Consider the following 14,445-nt stretch of genomic DNA (forward strand, 5'->3'; position numbering starts at 1 on the left):
CGCCGGAGAGGCGATTTCTGCAGCTAATCGGGCCGGGGGGAGCAGGAGGCGGGGGCAGATGTCAGTGCGGACCGGGTTTTGTGCGTGCAGCTATAAGCAGCCTTTCCGTATTTAGCATGCTTCATATAATTCTTATAGTAAGTCACCGGTTGTGGCACAGCATGTTAGACACGCTTACCGACTATGCACTATTTGGTTGGCTTGTTAAAATTTGGAGAGAGGCTGAGTAGTTCACACTTATTTTTAGAAGCATTAGGCAATTTACACAGCGTCTTTTTCAGTTCTCCATGATGATGTGGTTTCAGAAGAGCAGCTTTTGACAGCGTATCAGACAACAGCACCATGCTCCTCTGTGGTTTGACAAGTTTCACACATGTGAAGCCTATTTTTCATACTGGTATTTCAAAAGTTGCATCTCATTTGATCATTAATATACCAACACAGAGATAACTTTCATTTCAGCGTTACAGACAGTAGTTTTCAGAGTCCTACCCTGCCTTACAACGCTCTTAATACAGGTGACCAAAGCCTGTTGCGATCTATATTGTACAGCAGCTTGACTGCTCTCCTACCAAAGTTATAAGTCTGCTCCCATGTTCCTGCTCTACGGGATCAACAGTGGCCCCTGGGATGTGATTCCTCACCATAATCAAGAAACCAACACAGAAGCTGTATTGGAACTTTCCAGAAATCCACAGAATTCTCAACTACCAACATTATATTTGGTCCTGAAGACACAAGAATTTGCCCAGTATCTGAGGCTCTCTTCTGCCTTTTGGTGAAGAATCTTCTGTATGCTTACATGACAGATCATAGCTAAGGGCAGCATATTTTTTAATATACCTCTCACAATTGTGTTACCGAAGAAAAGACTCCCAATAAAAAAGTACTGTGACACTCCTGTGATGTTTGGCTACTTGATGGCACCTAGGAAGTCTGTGGCTCAAGCCTTCCCATCATCCCAAACCTTTCGTCTTCCGCGTGCCAAATCACCTGGTCCTGCTGAGAGTTAGGACCTGCTCCCTGGACAGGGAGAGACTCCAGCAGCTGGCAGCAGCCAGGGTTTTCCCTGCAGAATCCTCAAGTTAGTAGCTATCACTTCTTGCTACCCTGCTCTCCTTGGCATTCTCTTCCCTACTGAGGAAGCAGTGAAGCCCTGCAGATGGCATTGCACCCAGCTCTGCAAAGGGGCATGAGCAGGGGCAGGGGCAGCGCAGTGACAGGTAGGTGCTGCAGTGCAAGATTGCAGGTGAGCACACCACATACCATTGCATCTTTAATTGCTGGCAATTTAGTATCATAAACATTTTCTCTGGAAAATAAAAATACCCCAATATTTTGCGGGAAATATGTGGCCTTTCCACAGTACAGGGCAGTTTAACATAGTGAAAGAGGCATCACCGGTAGAAACAGAAATCTCCTGTAATGCAGAAAAAGCTTTTTATAGACAGAAGTAAATAGAAAAAGTGGAATTGCTTTATGCCCTTCAGCCAAACAGATCATGACGCTGTTTGATGATTCAGCGCCTTAAAATAATCAAGTTTCATATTACAGGGAAAGATGGGAGGAATAAGTTAAAAACAGGTCAGAACATGGAAAACTGTGGAGTGTGGGATCTGGTATTAGGTACCCATATGTGTTTATAACTTCTTATATATGCAGCTGCATTTTAAAAGATAGTGTTCACAGCTCTAAATGACTTAAAATACATCAGTAACTAACTAAAAGCAAACTATATTCAAGAGCAGAAAATGTACATTTTGATATTTAACTGCAAGTGTTCTTAATTCTGATGTACATATTTTAAACTGATAGACATAAACTGACATAAACTGTCTTATGTTCACTAATTCACAGACCATAATAACTACAGCATTATGCTTTACATTTTAGATGATACATAAAAACTACATTAAAATATTTTACTTATTAAATCAGTCACCACAAAGGTAGGGTTTTTACAACCTGAATTCTTCCCACTTGCTTTGACACAGTATAAGCCTACTTTGGTACATGCTTAGGTTTAAAACACATCTGTAAATCCATTTCTTTTCAACATAATATTTAAGCACATGCTCCAATTCTACTGATTGTAATAGAATTTAAGCACATAGTTAAACACTTTGCTGAGTCAGCCCAGACTTTAACTGCACAATCATGTGAATTTAAGAGCTCCTTAAGAGTCCCACAGAGGAAAGATAAAGGGTTCATGCCTGAAGAAAATCTGTTTTTTATTTTTAAAGCTATGGATATTATAAGGTGACATTTTCATACAGGAACATGAGGCGATTTTTTCTGTTTTTTCAAATGCATTTCCTAAACTTGGAGTAGTTTAATGTCGCTGGCAGTGAGGGTAAACTGCTGAAATGATTTAGTGCTGCTGAGGTGACTCTAAATGCAATCAGCCACTTTATAGAAAATGTAAGGCATGTTAGTAGCACTGTGATCTCATTATAGCATTTTCACAATGTGTTTCTCTTATTTTCCCTCTGAGTTGTTAAAAACAAATAAATACAAGGAAATTAAATCTGGGAACAACGTTACTGCAACATTAAGACTAAGAAATGAAGCCCTCACATTGGAAAGAGCTAGGATTTCTACTGCATTATTAACTCTGCAACATTATAATTAAGTAATACTTTTGTCTTTTTTTCTTTTTTTTTTTAATTTTTATTTTCCTTTCAAAGTACAAACAGTATATTACTGATTGTTTTTAGCATATCCCATTTCTCACATGCTATTCTGGAGCATTGTCTTCATTAATATTAATAATTTAGTCTAAACTTTTGCAGTTTCTTACTTGTAAATGAATCCTTGCATAGATTTTTTTATCATATTGCTCAATTGTATCACATAAATATTGAACATGTTAAAAAAAGATATGTTCTCTAGCTTCTAGTCATATGCTTAAATGAGGACATAGCAGTCTTACACGTGTCCCATTCAACCTTCTTTCAGCCCCTTTTTCATTTGGCAAGTGAAAAGGCAGGGAGTAATAACATGTATCAATGTCAAACAATTCATAAACAAGTGGGAGCTAAATTAAGGTAGCACGAGGAGAATTAAATTTGGCCTATTTCTGTACTGAAGGTTTGAGTTCTAATCTTTGCAGCCTAAAGACTTCCTAACTATTTTTATGTATCCAATCACAGGGATTTAAAAAAAAAAAAGGAAGAAAAAATTAACTATTGTATAGAACAGATGTTTCTGGAGCCACAGTTCATTAGATACCATTAGTACCACGTGAAACCCAAACATCCAGCATAAATTACTACAGCTTACGCTAGAGGATTAACCATGTTAACGAACAGCAAAAGACTATTACCACAGAGAAGCAGATGGTTTGGGAGCAGCAAGAAATCAGGGGAGATGCTGTAATGGTCTGGTCCTGCTCCCTCTTGGAACTAAGGGACCATATTCCAAGTCCCTGGAGGAGTCAAAATGGATTGGTAAATCCACGTGCTTTGGTTAGAAATACAAAGTACAGGAACGTTTCCAACCAATTCTCTGTGTAGCAAGACTTGGCATTGCCTGTTGAGGAATACATGGTGTTTTTCTTTGCAGGGATGGGAAACCATGTGTTGAACATTTTTTAAGTGAGGAGAAAACTGCAATTCTAGTGTTTTAGCTCAATTCAAGCTTCAAAGGAATTTTCTGGGACAAAGAAAGGCATATCTGTAGCTTTAGGGGATTTTGTGACAAACAATGGGAGAGTAAAACTTTACAAAGTTCTGAGGATAAGAAGTGCTATGTAAGATAAATGTATGGCTCTCATCATCTCTTGTATAAGAATACAAGGAGCCTTGCATCTTTCTCATGCAAATTAGCTCAGGGCTTTTTTAACTAGTTGATGACATCACTTTTTTCTCCTCTTAAAATACAACTTTTTGTTCACATAAATAAATCTACTAGAAATTAAGTCTTAGATTCAGGACAACACGTCAACAGCACATAGTGGATTATAAACTCAAGGCTTAAGTTAAGCATATGCTTAAGGTTTCATAAATTCAACATTCTTGAATCACAAAGCTCAAGTAATAAAAAGACCCTAACACTAATATAGAGCTATGTAGTAAATATTCAGATTAGGGAAAACATACAAAATTCATTTATCCTGTTGTTTATCAGGTTGGAACTAAAATCTCCATATTTTGTGGTAAGACTGAGGTAAATTGCACGTAAACAACACAAGCCAAAGCAACATCAGATAAATGACAAATAAATGCCTCAGACCAACAAAGCACTTTTATGCCACTAATGAGTTTAGAGGAGATATGAGCAATAGAGATTTCCTGGTTCTTCACGGCTATGCCCACTTTCCTTAGAGAGACACTAGAGCTGTGCCTGCTGCTCCTGGCTCCACCAGGCACACCTGGGTGCACATGCACAAAGGAACCCTGGAGCACATCACCTGGGACAGCTGCCAATATGTTTCCAAGCGTTTCAAGCTTGTTGCACATCTAATGAGCAGATAATCTGAACCTCCATGCAGGGTTTTGCACTGCATGGGTAATCATGGGTAGTCTGGCAGATCAGATCACCTGGTCACTGTTCCTGGACAATAGACTACTAAATCCCTATGGCTGGAAAAGCAATAGGAACACCATCTCTAGCTTGTAATATATGCCCGGGTTTGAGTGGGTTTCTTTTGGATTTAAGACAAGAAATGTAGGCCATGCATGCTGCCTGGAGAATTGAACTGTGGAAAGCAATGGCCATGCAAAGGATTTGGAATCATAGCAGAAACCAGCCAACCAAATACAAGCTCCTAGGATTACACCAGGACCAAAAAGGCTAATAAAATCCTTGGAAATATAATACATTTGTGCTGAATAACAGCAGTGAAATGATATACATATCACAGAATATCTTGGGGTACTGTAACTTCTCCCAGTATAAATACTTGAAAAAGAATGCTGAAAAACTGAGGATGGCTAGACATTCCATATGCATAAAATGGGCTTGGAAAATCTTTGAAAACTGGAAACCTAAAGACCTGTGATACTAAATTTACTGATGAAGCCTGGGGGTGGCTTGTCATTGTCTACAATACACAGGGCAAGTCCAGAGGGTTGTAAAATGGTCTTTCTTTTAAGAAATAATGCCTTAAGAAAAATCCATTAATTAGAAAAAATCAAGCCAGAGGTAGACATACATTTTAAGCATACTTCAAACACTGCAGCAACTTCCAAATGAGCTTTACATCAGTATTGACCATGCCTCTGAAAAGAATCTTTAACAGTTCTGTATGTCAAACTTAAGGCAGGTTTTGTTGTAGAACTCCAAGACAGGTCTTATCTTATGACCCTAGAAAAGTCAGATCATGGAGGTAGAATTACAGAATTGTTTTACTTGAAAAAGATCTCTAAGATCATTGAGTCCAATCCTTAATGTAAGTACATCCAAGTCCACCAGTCAATTCCCACTTCAAGTACCTTCAATGCTAGTAAGAACTACTAAGTATTGCTTCATTGATAGAATTGATGGAATAATACATTCCATAGTCATATATACCAATCTAAACAAATTATTCCTGCATCAGAAGTAATTGTATTATTTGAAATCATCCTCTCCTGAAAAATAGAGGCTTAATTTTTGTTTTGTCTTTTTTTTTTTTTTTTTTTTTTTTAAATCCAGACTATGTTTACTTTCCTATGATACTGGAAAAGCTTTTACAAGAGTAGAACAATGGAGTGCACTGTAAATAACGGGAAAAAAGCCTTTGGGAAAAAAAAAAGAACCTACAAAATATTTGTTTCATTTTGCTATTCAAAGCTGCCCTTTTCCATCAAATAATTAGATTTCAAAAATAGGGATTTTCTAAATATAGGCTTGGATTCATGAAGTGATGAGGTGGCTTTAAATAATATATTACAAGCAGATTATAAAGTTATAGTAGATTTATAGCAGATTTATAGTAGATAGATACCAACATAGATTGGAACAATTACTCTTTTAAATTTTGAAAAAAATGTTGTTTTCTTAAATTTAAAAAAAATTATAAGTCAGAGAACTGTCACTACAAGCCACTGGAAGCTTGGGCAAGAAGAGACATTTTACATACAGCACTAAAAAGGGCCTCCTTTAATGTGTGGGCCAAAGAATGGACCTGAGATGCCAGACCATGTGCTCAGCTGTTGGCATACACCAGTTTCTCCCACTGTGCTGCCTGCTTGGATCTCCTTCCTCTGCCAGCATCTCCACCCCTCACAGGGGAGCATTCAAGCACATGGAGAAACAGCGTTGGATGCACAAACATGCCCCTGAGAGCAGTAACAAATTGACCACTTCTGTGCTCTGAAAAGGTCATATCTCATATTGGTCAATAATGTTGTTATGAAACCGCACAAAATCCTCACGGTTAGCTGGGTAAGGATGGCAACAACCCTCTTCTGTGTTTTTTTCAAAATGTTTCAGTGAACCCAGATCCAGTTTTCATCTAATTTTCTTCATCCTCTTGAACTTTGATAAGGAATAGATCTGCAACCCAAAATGTAATCAATATTCACCACCTTGGGAGCTGATTTTACACTGCTGGTGAATTTGGGGCAATGTTAAAAGGATGAAACTGTGACTTCATTGCGTAAACTGTAAATATTTTGCCTGACTTCAGCAGAACCAGCATTCCTTCTGAGAAGCAATATGATCTTAATTTTCTGTAACAAATTTACGGATAGCAAAAGAGAGGGGAAAAAATCAAAATACAATTGAAAGCAAAGTTTCATAACTCTGAATTGGAAATTACAACACATTCCAAGTAAATAGAACCTCTCCCTTTAGCTAAGCAAGGCACTTTGAAAATCCCTTGAAAATCTTAATACAGCTACTTACTGCAATTGAAAATACCTGTACACTATGTAAAGGCAGTATGTACTATGGCACTGCCAAAATATGTCACAAACTTGACTTTTATGAATACAGGCATCCAACTGGTAATCCTAACGCCAAACCACCCCTAAGAAGGTTTTTATCCATCCTTAAAGCTGATTTAGCCAAATCTTGTAATGTTCAGTTTGCTGGGCATTGATCCCACAGAAGGGATGGAACAAATGGAGAGGGAAGCCACAGCAAATGCCCAGCAAAGTCACACCTCAGCAGGCAGATGTGGGCAGCTGCAGCTGCTGCTTCCACATGTCCCTCATCTGCCCCATCTCTGGCTTAAAGGAGAAATATGTGGGTGCTCAAGCTCTCAAGGACAAAGGGACAAGGCTGGTCCCAAGCCCTAGTTCTCTAGAATGAGAACTGTTCACAAAAAACCTGCCAGATTGTTCTGAGCCTCAAACCACTGTGCAGTGGCTTAAAAAATTGCACAGGTCAGAACTGATAATTTGCATTAAAAGCATGGGGAAGCAGGAAGATAATACACTGAATCCATGTTCAGACAATATTCCCATTCTAATCAACTTCAATAAGATATATTGATGTCTTGCAAAGAATCTGGGAGGGGAAAGCTCTTGTAATAACTTCAACCCTAATTGCTTCTGGGAAAGGGCAGTCCAAAAATGAAGTAAGAAGTGAAAAGTAACTTGCTAGTGCTGGAATCCCAATGCCATGAGCAGAGAAGACAGACTATTTTCCATGACCTTAAGCTTCTGACCATTCAAAATGTCGGAACAAACTTGGGCTCAAAGCCTGTTCTAAAAATATCATAGCAGTCATCTATGTACTTCATACCTTGCTGATTGGTAGTCGAGAGAACAGAGTGGCAGGGCAGGTGATAATGGCAGGAAAACAACACCTTTCAGCCAACAAATCCAAGGATCTGCACTGCCACAAGCCAGATCTCACACAAGTTGTCAGTCCCAGGTAGACTTGTCTGTGCATGCTATGATTGCACTTCATTTCCAGTCCCTTCTCCTCTTGTTAAAGCACTTGCCAGTGAAATATACTGCTAAGTACATTTCAGTACTAAGTACAGAGATTTGATTTTTTTTTTAATCTGAATATAATCCAAACAAAGTGTTATGATTAATCTATAACAAAAATGAGTGCATTTTCAGCAGCCCACAAAATAATGCTATATGCAGGATAAGTGGCAGTCTTGGCTAAAAGTATCCAGGGACAAAAACTAGTCAGATCAAGGTGGCATGTATCACCCATGGACTGAGTCCACAGGAATTAATAAAGAAATCACAACCCAGATTATCTTTAATATTATTCTCCATTTTCTCCCCTTACCTCTGCCAGAATTCCAGCAAAAAAGAAAAGCTAAAAAGGTGGAGGCAGAAAACTTAGGCAACTAAAAAGTGAACATACAGTTAGCAAATGGTTTACTTGCCATGGCTTAGCAGCTTTCCACATCTCAGAAGACAAAGGATGATAATAAAGCCAAGAGACTGGTTTTGGGTTATCTGAAAAAGGGGCGCAGCAAAATGGGGCACCACCTTAACTAAAAATAGATATTCTGTAATAATAGGGCTGAAAAAAACCCACATAAGTTAATTACCAGTGTGATGAAATAGGCTTAAGTTTGGTCAAGCTTTATTTTTTATTTTAATTGCCAGTAAGAATGTTTCTAAAAATAACATCCTTGTGTTTTTTAATATTAATTTGCTTACCATTCTAAAGAAATGCTTGTCTCCATTTTTGGACTATACACAAATGTGACAACCTTGCATTTAAGGAATAATTTATTTGCAGTAACAGAGCGGAGCTGGTTTTATTTAGAAATTTCAAATCAAATGCTACTGTAAGCTATTTAATCACACGGTTTTCTTTCAATCACTCTTTACAGGCATACAAAGCGCATTTCTCATAAAGACATTATATGTATAAATCTCATATGTGTGTGTGTATTAAAATTTAAACAGATTTAAAGCACTTTCAGCTGCTGGTGTCACACACCACAGATGAAATACTAAAGCACAAGTACATTGATGTAAACAACAACAATCTAAAAAGTACCCAAGCAAGTGTCTCGCTTAAAACATGTGATGATTGAGTATTTTATTGAGTTGGGCCCTAAATCATTGTATGTACTTTTGTTCATTTAGTGTCCTCCCAGCTGCAGCAGAAAGCCTCCAGCAATTCAGAGAGACAGTATGCTATTCTGGGACCCAACAGAGAATGAATAAGTTGAGAAGTTGAGCAACTAACTATATTTGCAAAGGGAAATCTCCAAGGCATACCTACCAAAAAGAATGTCAGGCTGGAAATACACCAGGATGGTTGCCAACAGAAATATTCCATCAGTCAATCTTTTATAGTCCTATGGCTTCCATTTCATTTTTTTGCCAACTTATTTAGCATTGCAGGCACCAGCAACAAACAAGTTTGGGATGTGCTTTCTCACACGCGTGATTTCTCACACGCTTTTTCTGGAACTCGGCAGTTTTGTGATACTTTGCCTTCTGATCCAAACACCACAAACTTGTCACAGGATGCCACAAAGGGGTTTGTTCATATGACTGCAGTGCGAGGAGATGGAAAGGACAGAGGTGGTCAGTAGATCATTAGTGGCTATGTAGCTCATTCAGAGTGACCTGCAGCTGTGGAGGGCTGGATTGAATGATCATAGTAACTCCTTCAGTAATTTCTTCTCAAGTGGCATTGGAAAATAATGTGTATCTCATGTATGAATCCAAGGACAGCCAGCATCCTAAATATGACCATCCTCTAAATAAGACCATGTGTGCTAAATAACATATTTTTGGAACATTTAAATCAAAACAGCCATTGCTGCAGTCTTGGCATGGCTGCACTGCTGATAAGTAGAATGGTGTTTACTCGGATGGGACACAGGTTTCACTGGCAACATCATGTTAAGGAGTTTCTTATGTGCTCCTGCTACTTTGATGTCCTTGTTCTGATGGCAAGATTTTACACGTATTTATACATGTCATTTAATCAGATCAGATCAGTTTTCCAGTACAGCTCAAAAAGCACAATTAAAAAAAGCTAGACCCCAAAAGCCCAAGAATGAAAAGCGAGAACTTTTTATCCTTATGAGATCCTCTGCCTCGTCAAGCCACAAGCACAGTAACAGAAGTTCAAAGGACTCCTGACAGTGCTATAACAATGCAGAACTCTTATTACTAACTGATATTACAGGTATTCAAGAAGATTTGCATATTGAAGACATTGATGAATCACAGAAAACCTTTATGGCCATGCTAATATATACATATATAAATATATAAAATCAACCTAACTGACCACTCAAACTAGCCACCATCATTTGAGGACATGCACAAAGCCAACAGCACTCAAATGCCTTTTGGACACTGCGGGGCAAAAAATAAAATCTAAGCACTCAAAACAGGTTTTTTTTAGAGCCTCAAGGTTCTAACAATTTGTAGCCATGTTGGTATATATCTAAATTGCATTAGTTAAAGAAACAGTTAAGGGCTTTGAAAAGGAGAACAATATTCTTTAATTAGTTTCTATACAGAACATACTATTTTCTGATTATGCAGAAAAAGGAATATTGGGTAAGGTGATTTCTACAAGACTTCAGCTGATGCCTTTACTTTTCATAGAAATTCAGATGAAATTTAGGTTACCTTAGGACTTAGACTAGCGAATGGATTCTGGTTTCCTCTGCATCTTTAAATGCTTGTGTGCAAAACTTCCCCACCAGCCTGTAATTTTCCTTTCTCAGAGGAAGCAGCAATCAGTGTGCCATGTATGCACTGAGCAGACAAAGGGACATTCTCAACACTTCTGGCATCACAGGAGAGGCTGATAAACAATCTATATAATTTGGCCACCCCATTTGATAAGGTTCACATTTATTTTCATTGTCTTTGGAAGAGAAAAATGATACACATTAAGAATTGTTATGTGCTATTCTGCTCAACACAAGACTTGAAAAGAATTAATTTTGTCCATCATTAAAATTAATAATATAGTTTTAAAAATTAATAATAATAGTTTTCAAATTTTCTATTTGCAGGCAAGATATGATACTATCTTACCCAGTCGGTAAGAGGGTTGAACCCTTTTCACCTTGGAAAGTACAGTATCATTACCTGATTTCACATACAGCTCAGCAAACCAGCCTGAACATGGCTTGTGTCATTCAGAGCATGAAATAACCTATTTCTGACTCTCATGGATGACCAGCTCCTGTATTTGACAAAGTAACATTTTTTCCTCTACCTGAAGCAATGTAATTTTTCACTGGCAGAAAGTGAGACCTGCAGCAGTCCTAGTTTAGCAGTACCAAGAAGAAAATTTGCTTTTCATTCATGTAGCTACAAGATACATGCAAAACACTAGTGGAATTTTTTTGACTATATTTTTTTCTAACAGATTTCTAATTTTCCTGTGGTAACATTCAAAAAGGTAATGTGACATTTTTACATCTATGTATTCATCATATATTTCTTAAAAGTGCCCATGAAGGATGGTTAATGAATATAAAAAAACCCCAACATTGCTAGGGCACTAGGATTAAGTGGTGTTGAGTTGCAATTGCTGATCACAGATTTCCAGTGATCGGAGATCCCATACACCCGATCTTTCAGTTCCCCATCCATCTAATGGGAATAAACAGCAATATGTTTCACATTATTGTTTAGAACACAACTGCTTTAAGGGGGCTCAGACATCAGGGAAGTACAGAACATACAATTTCTTTAGGCTAAAATACTTTTGCCAAACTATTTCTACAGCACAGTCAGTTAGCAACTGGTAATCTGCATACTTCCACAGGGAATTGGCAACACTGATTACTACCCATGGCTGTCAATGCTTTGTAGAGTCTACATTACATCAGATAGCTGATTACTACCAAAATAAAATTGCAAGTGATCTCCCTAAACCACAAGAATAGATGTTTTTTCTTCAAAAGCTAGAGACGAGCACAAAAAGGCTCTGCTTGCTTTCATATTTCAAAAGCTTTTTGATTTTACCTGTGCTCTCTTAACTTGTCCTTCTCTTCAGAACATTTTATGTAGTTCTGTAAACTAAAGAACATTGCCACTTACCAAAAAAAAAAAAAAAAACCCACACCCACAGCTAAAAAAATGTTATGTCTCTCTACATTCCCAGGCTTACAATTTACTGATATTTCCATTCACAAGGAGAAACAAGACAGCTTAGCAATAATTGTGGCAAGCAGCGCATCTCACTAATGTAGACACAAAATGCTTGGTTCTAAAGAAAAAAGCAAAAAGAGCAACAAATACCTAAAAAACAAACACATGCCTTTGAGTAAACATTTCTGCCATTCAGAAATGTTTACATTTGTTGTACATTGACAAGTTAATGAGATCAACTGAAGGACCATTCTTCCCATTCAGCTGAAGCTGTGGACATACACACCCTGCACCTTCTATTTCATCTCCAGCCCAGACCTGGCATGGTCAGATAGCTTTGGTCTTTTTTTGGAATAATATCTAAACAATGATTGACCATGATAAATTGTCTTTGCTCTCATCAACATTAAATTAACCAGTCCTCTTGATACCTTTCTCATGAGTCTCATTTGCAAATAGGGTAACTATTTCTGTTAGTATGTTCTTTTCAAACTGAGCAGAGCAGTGGTTTGTATTGTGGGACTCATTTATAAATGCAATCCTTTCCTTCTTTATTTGTTACTCTCATCAAAAAGGCCAGTGTTTTCCAAGGGAAAAAACAGTAACTGAGTTACTGTTCTACAGTTTTCCTTCCTTGTATTAGTCTTTCTTCATCATTGCATAAATACGACTGTCCTGCTCTTCTCCTTTAACTCCACCTTTCATTCACTGATAAAATGGTGACTCCCTCCATGTTTAACTTAGTAAAATCTCAGACAAAAGACATCTCTGAGGTTTCCCCCATGTTATTCTCTTGTTTGTGACGAAGTCTCCCAAAAGATGGCTTAAAACTCTCCTCCATAGGTTAATACAAGGATTCAAGCTCCTTCGCTCAGAAAAACACTGGCATTACCAGATAATATGGTTCTTTTCTTCCCAGTCTAATGGAGCATGGATTTTATACATACAGCCAAGATATTTCCATCCAGGCTGAAAAAATTGGAAGAGGCTTGTTGTGGTGATGATAAACATAAAGTGCCTCCCATCAGATAAAAGAAGAGGTTGTGGCTTTGTACTGTCATTGTACTACCATTGCTCCTTTCCTGTACTGCCAGGTGCTGGCAGATATTTCACAGATTTGCTGACAGCCTGTGCTTCTGCAAGAAAAATTCCTCTACTGGTCTGCTACCAGTGAAGGAAATACCCTGTAATCATAAGAATTCATATTTATTCTAAACCCACTAATTCCGAATTAACTTCACAAGGTTTTAACTCTGCTGAATATTGAACCCAAAAAGAGATGCAAAGGAGTCCTTGAAAAATGCTCATGTCAAACATTTATCAGCTTTGCCATTCTTTTCATGCATAGATGAATGCCTCTCTCATTTACGGTTTTTTCTCTTGTATTTACTTTCTATAGTTTCTGCAAAGAGTCTTCTACAATCTCTTCTCCCAGAAGCTTCTGATCACTAATTTTTAGTTTTAATCTTCATCAGTCTATATTTATCACTATATTTCACACATTTGCTTCTTCCTCTTTGATCCTTTAATAGTCATTGTGCACTGCAATTTCTTTACTTATTAACAGCCCGAACATTCTTCATCAAATCTAATTCAGAATGTTGGTTTTTACTGCTTGTTTTCTTATTGTACTTGTAAACTTTCATCTTTCCTCTGTCTATAGAGATGCCGCAGGATTTGTTGTCTCTACTGAAATTCTCCCTCTGAGTCCTCAAATTCAAAATAAACTTCAAACACAGACAATTTTGTCACATCCCATTTTTTTTTTCAGAGAGGACAGTGGTGGCTATAGTATTCAGAAATCATTTCACATTTTAAGTTTCATTGCTCTTAACCTTATGTCTCTTTTCCCCTGGAAATGTCTAGCTCTTTAAAAGCCAACAAACTGGTAGAGACCTCTCCTGTTTTCTCACTTAAAAAACAGAGGTGATTCTTGATTTCAGCGTTTTCATGCCGTAAATTGGTGCAATCCCAACTGAAAGGGAAAGCATCCAAGAAGTGTAATTTCCTTTTGACTCACCATGTCAAAGAAAATGTAAGGACACTGACAACATACTATAAGGCTTGTTTACTTAATTGTCACCATTTGTAATCTCTCCAGAGGCAGCTTTCGCCTTTGTTATATGGAAAACAGAGAGGTATAAAACTGTATTTTTGGCAAACATGAAACAAAGTTAGGCTTTTTATTCCATAACAGAAAACACTCTTTCCACTCTGCACAGAAAGGCAGTTGCAACCTGCATAGAAAAGGAGGAGTGGAAGGTGGTTGCAGAAGAGTGACAGTTACTGTGCAACTTGGAAGTCTGCTAGAAAAATAGACACAGAAAAATGGCACTTTGGGAAAAACCACATTGTTTATCAGTCTGAGACTGAACAAGATACCATGACTTAAAAGCATATGTTCAAGGTCACCAAACAGGATGAGCTTGCAAAGCACGCAGTAAATCTTTCTGAACATATCTAG

The 14,445-nt window shown here is 37.7% G+C and overlaps 1 protein-coding gene across 12 annotated transcripts in view; it reads right to left on the bottom strand.

Moving 5' to 3' along the window:
- The window catches only part of HDAC9 (histone deacetylase 9), a 460,804-nt gene that overhangs the window by 277,535 nt on the left and 168,824 nt on the right, over positions 1-14,445 (bottom strand). The window lies entirely within an intron of this gene.

The sequence above is a fragment of the Anomalospiza imberbis genome, chromosome 1 (assembly GCF_031753505.1).
Source record: "Anomalospiza imberbis isolate Cuckoo-Finch-1a 21T00152 chromosome 1, ASM3175350v1, whole genome shotgun sequence".
In the NCBI taxonomy this organism is placed as follows: Eukaryota; Metazoa; Chordata; class Aves; order Passeriformes; family Viduidae; genus Anomalospiza; species Anomalospiza imberbis.